The sequence below is a fragment of the Leptonychotes weddellii genome, chromosome 10, assembly GCF_054177405.1.
Source record: "Leptonychotes weddellii isolate Sample4059 chromosome 10, ASM5417740v2, whole genome shotgun sequence".
NCBI lineage: Eukaryota > Metazoa > Chordata > Mammalia > Carnivora > Phocidae > Leptonychotes > Leptonychotes weddellii.
Window position 1 is genome coordinate 43,501,017 of NC_138378.1, and position 7,532 is coordinate 43,508,548.

General features: G+C 40.1%; 1 protein-coding gene and 1 non-coding gene across 5 annotated transcripts in view; one reads left to right on the forward strand and one right to left on the reverse strand.

The window, feature by feature from the left end:
- The window catches only part of NINL (ninein like), a 132,178-nt gene that overhangs the window by 119,923 nt on the left and 4,723 nt on the right, over nucleotides 1-7,532 (reverse strand). The gene's annotated exons all lie outside the window — the stretch shown is intronic.
- LOC115941430 (small nucleolar RNA SNORD104) lies at nucleotides 4,278-4,338 on the forward strand. Its single transcript, XR_004076182.1, has one exon. It is a non-coding gene; the product is annotated as a small nucleolar RNA SNORD104 (small nucleolar RNA).

Here is a 7,532-nt window from a genome sequence, read left to right on the forward strand (position 1 = left end):
TAATGCTAATCAAAAGAAAGCTGTGGAGAAAGGGGAACCCTCTTACACTGTCGGTGGGAATGCGAACTGGTACAGTCACTCTGGAAAACAGTATGGAGGTTCCTCAAAAAGTTAAAAATAGAGCTACCCTATGACCCAGCAATTACACTACTAGGTATTTATCCAAAGGATTGAAACAGTGATTCTCCTCAAACTGAGCTGTAGATTTAACCTAATTCCAACAGAATCCCAGCAGAATTGATACAGACAAGCGGGTTTTAAAATGCACATGGAAAGGCAAAGGAACTAGAACAGCCAAAAGTATTTCAACAAAAAAGGAATAAAACTGGAGAATTTATATTACCTATTTTTAAGAGTTACGTTAAGGCTAGTATCCAAGATCTATAAAGAACTTATCAAACTCAACACCCAAAAAACAAAGAATCCAGTCAAGAACTGGGCAGAAGACATGAACATACTTTTCTCCAAAGAAGACATACAAATGGCCAACAGACACATGAAAAAAATGCTTCACATCACTTGGCATCAGGGAAATACACATCAAAACAAAATGAGATACCACCTCACACCAGTAGAATGGCTAAAATGAACAAGTCAGGAAACAACAAACGTCGGCAAAGATGAGGAGAAAGGGGCACCTTCTTACATTGTTGGTGGGAATGCAAACTGGTACAGTCACTCTGGAAAACAGTATGGAGGTTCCTCAAGAAGTTAAAAATAGAGCTACCCTACGACCCAGCAATTGCACTACTAGGTATTTACCCCAAATATACAAATGTAGTGATTGAAAGGGGCACCTGCACCCCAATGTTTATAGCAGCAATGTCCACAGTTGCCAAACTATGGAAAGAGCCCAGATATCCTTTAATAGATGAGTGGATAAGAAGATGTGTTTCACATATGCAATGGGACATTACTCAGCCATCAGAAGGGATGAATACCTGCCATTTACATCGACATGGATGGAACTGGAGGGGATTATGCTAAGTGAAATAAGTCAAGCAGAGAAAGACCATTATCATGGGGTTTCACTCATATGTGGAATATGAGAAACAGAGCAGAGAACCATTGGGGAAGGGAGGGAAAACTGAATGGGAAGAAATCAGAGAAGGAGACAAACCATGAGACACTCTTAACTATAGGAAACAAACTGAGGGTTGCTGGAGGAGAGTTGGTTGGGGGAATGGGTTAATCGGGTGATGGGCGTTAAGGAGGGCATGTGATATGATGAGCACTGGGTGTTATATGCAACTGATGAATAACTGAACTCTACATTTGAAACTAATGACGATATATTGGCTAACTGAATTTAAGTAAAAAAAAAAAAAAGGAAAAAAGAAGAGTTACTTTAAATCTCTATTATTAAGACAGTTTGGTATTGGTGAAGGGATAAACATAACACACATACGTCAATGAAATAGATTCCAGAGAATTCACTAACAGACTCACAAATACGGCCATTTGATCTCTGACAAAATTGCAAAAGAATTCGATGGAGTAAGAATATTCTTTTCAATAAATGGTGTTGGAACAATCCACATGCAAAGGGAAAAAAAAAAACCCTTCAATGTAAACCTCATACCTAGCACAAAACTTAACTCAAAAAAAATTGTTTTAAAGATTTATTTATTTATTTGAGAGAGAGAGAGAGAGAGTGCAGCTGAGCACAAGTCGGGGGGAGAGGCAGAGGGAGAGGGAGAAGCAGACTGCCTGTTGAGCAGGGAGCCAGATGGGGCTCCATCCCAGGTCTTGAGATCATGACCTAAGCAGAAGGTGGATGCTTAATTGCCTGAGCCATCCAGGCATCCCTTAACTCAAAATTTATCATCACTCTAAACATAAACTGTGAAAGTACAGCACTTTTAGAAGAAAACATAGGTGGAAATCATTATGGCTTAGACTTTTTAAAATAAGACATAAAAAGTAAAATCTATACAAGGCACATCAATAAACTGGATTTCAGCAAAATTAAAACTTTTTGCTGTATGGAAGGCGCTGCTCAGAGAATGAAAGACAAGCCACAAACTGTGAAGAAATCTTTGCAAACCACATATCCCACAAAGGGTTTGCATAGAGAATATATAAAGAATTATTAAAACTGAACAGTTAGAGAAAAAAACCTGAACAGTTAGAAAACAACCCAATTAAAAAGAAACTTGCAAAACACTAGAACTGACACACTTCCAGAGAAAACATACAGACGGAAATTAGCGCATGAAAAGATGTTCAACATCATTCACCACTAGGGAAATGCAAATTAAAACTGTAATGAGATACCACTATAGGTCTATTAGAATAGCTAACATTAAAATTTTTAAGAAATTCCAATACCAGGAACTGACAAGGAGAACAGATTAAACTCTCATACATTGCTGCTGGAAATGCAAAACGGTAGAGCCACTCTGAAAAGAAAGCAGTTCCAAATTAAATAGAGACTTAGTGTGTGACTCAGCAACCCCATACCTTGGTATTTACCCTAGAAAAAGCAAAAACATGTTTACACAAAACTTGTATGACAAATGTTTGTAGCAGCTGTATTCACAACTGTCAAAAACTGGAAAATATCCTAACATCCTCCAACTGGTAAATGGATTGACATCCATCTTCACCTTGAATGCTACTCATCAATAAAAGGAACAAATTGCTAATACAGTCAACACCACAAATACTGAGAGAAGCCAGTTTGGAAAGGTCACATGCTCTAAGATTCCACTGATATGACATTCTGGAAAAGGTAGAACTACAGGGTGAGCAAATAGGTGGGCAGGATTTAGGACTACAAAGGGGTAGCAAGAGTGTTTTTTGGGGTGATGGAACTATTCTGTATTCTCATTGTTGTGACAGTTACAAGTCTATACGTGTGTTTCAACTCTCAGAACCATACACATACACACACACACACATACACACACAAGTCAATTTTAGCATATGCAATTTTTTTTAAGGGGAAGGAGATCATTTTCCAGAAACTTCTGCCTTCAGCCCTATAACATAAAGCCCCCTGAAGGCAAAGGAACACCAAAGTCTAGCTGCTGTCTTGGAATTGAAAAAAGAGAATAAAACACGTACTGAATTTCAGTTAATTATCCTGCTGCAGGTTTATAAATGCTAAGGCATTTATACCTAGTTTTATTGAATAAAATAGTTTCAGTTTACCTCTGAGGGCCTGTGATCACTAACTTCCTAAAGGGTCTCAACCTCACTCCCGTCTGAGCAGCAACAGTGTGGAATACTGGTCTGTGAAGCTGCAATCTCCCTCCCATCCAACGGCTGCAGCCTGTCTGCGTCAAATGGAGCTAGGTGGGTCACCTCCTCCCGGGAGGCCACTGTGAAGGAGAGGGGAGATGTGGGTGCACACAGATCTCGAGAGAGACAAACAGGCACTGAGGACTAGTAACCTCAACTTCTCGAGCGCTGGCGCTAGGGCAAGGTGGGAGGCAAGCAGCACAGACTCTTTCCTGAATGCTGTTGCGCAACTCACATCCGGGATTGTGAGCTCTCACAACCCTTACCATTTGAGAAATATTATTACTGGTCACAGAACCACCCGGAGCTTTATCAGTTCACCAGGTGGAACAATTTGTATGAATACTAACTTTTTTTCTTTTCTAAAATGTTTGAGAAGCTGAGCGAGTTACTGTGAAACCTCCTTGTTAATACATTATTAGCAAATACAGACCAAGAGGTGAGCAGAAGGAGCATGCTGCTGCTTGCTTCAGCATTCTCACTCTGGGAAGAACAATGTGGTCAAGAGATCCAGGAAAAGAGGATGATCACCTAGGGGCACAATCTTGCTTTTCATTAAAAAATATAAGCAAACATTGAATAGGCACAGTCTTGCTTTTCAGTAAAGAAACCCAAATTAAAACAATTTAAGACTTTTTCACACCAGGGCATAGGTGACATGATTCCATCTGTCTGGCACACCAGGGTCAAGGGCTGACCCTCCCGCACCCCCCAACACAGAGGAGCCAGTGGGGAAGTTCTGATCAGAGATCCCACTGCACACCCACCCACGTGCAATGTGAGTGGGCAATGTCTGGCAGGGCTATAAGAAAGAAGGAAGATGCATACATTTTATATCCACAGAAAAAGAAAACAGGAAGGCTGTATTCTTCATAGAATGTTAGCTGAAAGTCGCTAACTGCTCAGAACAAAATCAAAAGCCTAACAAAAGGGAAACACAACACACCATGGTATATATCAACAGACAAGGCTGTAAACTCCATCAACACACAAATACTTGTCCATTAAAAAAAGACAAACCTAAAATTACTGCAGAGATGACATCCCAATCAAAGCATATGTTAGACTGCTGACACCAGTGATGTTGGGAGTGGGGAATGGGAAAAAAAACAAACAAACCTGAAATTAGTAGAACAAAGCAGAAATCTAGCACATGCTCCCATTTCAACTCCACAAAATACACACTGCAGGAAATGAGCACAGAACCTGGAGGGTAATAAGGTCTTGGTTAATACATTCTTTTCCTTTAAGTACCTAATTTATTATTTTGGGGTTTTTTTTGTTTGTTTGTTTTTTAAAGATTTTTTTATTTATTCATTCGAGACACAGAGATATACAGGGAGAGAGAGAGAGAACATGAGCAGGGGGAGAAGCAAAGGGAGGGGGAGAAGCAGGCTCCCCGCTGAGCAGGGAGCCCGACGCAGGGCTCGATCCCAGGACCCTGGGATCATGACCTGAGCCGAAGGCAGATGCTTAACCATCTGAGCCACCCAGGCGCCCCCCTAATTTATTATTTTTTGAAGTATTTGCATATTTTGCCATTATGACATTTCTTTTGGTGGGACGACTGTTGCTATTTATTTTTATTTCAGTCAAGTGAACTTTAAAGGTTGAGGGAGGAAAAATGAAAAGGGCACTAGGAGATTTTCTAAACACTCTACTCGCAGCTGTGTAAGTCCTGCATAGTCAGAGCCACAGGAAAGAGGTCTCTACCTCTGACCCCTCAGTAGGCTGCTTGCTTCTGCCAAATAATCCTGTGATAATACAAAACACCTATTTCTTGAGCTCATCATTCAATGGGCACATTCCTAAGCACTTAGGAATTTATCAGCCTTGTGAGGGAGGCACCACTGTTAGCCCCATATTAAAGGTGAGGATATTGATGGAACCAGAAAAGACCTCAAATAGCCAGAGGAATGTTGAAAAAGAAAAGCAAAGCTGGTGGCATCACAATTCCGGACTTCAAGCTCTATTACAAAGCTGTAATCAACAAGACAGCATGGTACTGGCACAAAAACAGACATATAGATCAACGGAACAGAATAGAGAACTCAGAAATGGACCCTTAACTCTATGGTCAACTAATCTTGGACAAAGCAGGAAAGAATATCCAATGGAAAAAAAGGCAGTCTTTTCAAAAAATGGTGTTGGGAAAATTGGACAGCCACATGCAGAAATCTGTTTCTGGACCATTTGCGTACACCACACACAAAAATAGACTCAAAATGGATGAAAGACCTAAATGTGAGACAGGAATCCATCAAAATCGTAGGGGAGAACACGGGGCAGCAACCTCTTCAACCTCAGGCACAGCAACTTCTTCCTATAAACATCGCCAAAGGCAAGGGAAGCAAGGGCAAAAAATGAACTACATGAAGATAAAAAGCTTTTGCACAGCAAAGGAAACATTCAACAAAACCAAAAGACAACCGACAGAATGGGAGAAGATATTTGCAAATGACACATCAGATAAAGGGCTAGTATCCAAAATCTATAAAGAATTTATCAAACTCAACACCCAAGGAACAAATAATCCAATCAAGAAACGGGCAGAAGACATGAACAGACATTTCTGCAAAGAAGACATCCAAATGACGAATAGACACATGAAAAAGTGCTCAACATCACTCAGCATCAGGGAAATACAAATCAAAACCTCAATGAGATACCACCTTACACCTTAACAAGTCAAGAAAACAGGTGTTGGCGAGGATGCGGAGAAAGGGGAACCCTCCTACACTGTTGGTGGGAATGCAAGCTGGTGCAGCCACTCTGGAAAACAGTATGGAGGTTCCTCAAAAAGTGAATATAAAGCTACCATACGACCCAGCAATTGCACTACTGGGTATTTACCCCAAAGATACAAATGTAGTAATCCAAAGGGGCACCTGCACCCCAATGTTTATACCAGCAGTGTCCACAATAGCCAAACTATGGAAAAAGCCTAGATGTCCATCAACAGATGAATGGATAAAGAAGATGTGGTATATATATACAATGAAATATTATGCAGCCATCAAAAAATGAAATCTTGCCATTTGCAATGACGTGGATGGAACTAGAGGGTATTATGCTAAGCGAAATAAGTCAATCAGAGAAAGACAACTATCATATGAGCTCACCAATATGAGGAATTTGAGAAACAAAGCAGAGGATCATAGGGGAAGAGAGGAAAAAATGAAACAAGATGAAACCAGTGAGGGAGACAAACCATAAGAGACTCTTAATCTCAGGAAACAACCTGAGGGTTGCTGGAGTGGAGGGGGATGGGAGGGACAAGGTGGCTGGGTGATGGACACTGGGGAGGGTATGTGTTGTAGTGAGCGCTGTGTACTGTGTAAGAATGATGAATCACAGACCTGTACCCCTGAAACAAGTAATATATTACATGTTGATAATAAAAATAAATTTTAAAAAAAGGTGAGGATATTGAAGCACTGAGGGGTTAAGTATTTGCCCAAAATCACAGAGCTAGTAAATGAACACATACTGAGGTCTAACTCACAGTCAGAACTACCAACCTCTACATCCTGCCTCATGCCTACTAATAATATCCAAACATGGTTTTGAATATTAAAAAAAAAAAAGTTTTTCCATGTATAAGTCAGGACTCTGAAATCCAGAATATATGGGGCAATGTCTCTTCCAGCTCTAAACCAAAGGAGAAGGTCCTAATGTTCTACAAGAATTTTATATTAGTAAACCTAATTATAAGGAAAGAACACTAACTTGAATAGTCACCAAAATTACAAAGCAATACTTCAACCAAACAGTCCATATCCCAATGCATTTCTATTCATCTGCTATAAAACAGTGAGATACCTTCTCTTCCCCAGAACCAGGGTGTAACCTTTGTTTCATGTTGGCTATAAAGAAAATAAGAGAATAAAATAACACAATCGATAAGATTTATTTAGAAAACCATGACAATCCCCCTTCGTTATTGTCCCAACTTTCTCATCTGAGATTCCAGACATGCAATTAAGATATAAAGGTAAATGTTGATCTTCTCTGTTCTCTACACATATTTTTTTTTCATTTAATATATACATATTTTTTCAATTTTATTATGTTAGTCACCATACAATACATCATTGGTTTTTGATGTGGTGATCCACGATCCATTGTTTTCGTATAACACCCAGGGCTCCATGCAGTACGTGCCCTCCTTAATACCCATCACCAGGCTAACCCATCCCCTCTCCCCCCTCCCCTCTAAAACCCTGTTTGTTTCTCAGAGTCCATAGTCTCTCATGGTTCATCTCTCCCTCCAATTCCCCCCCCCC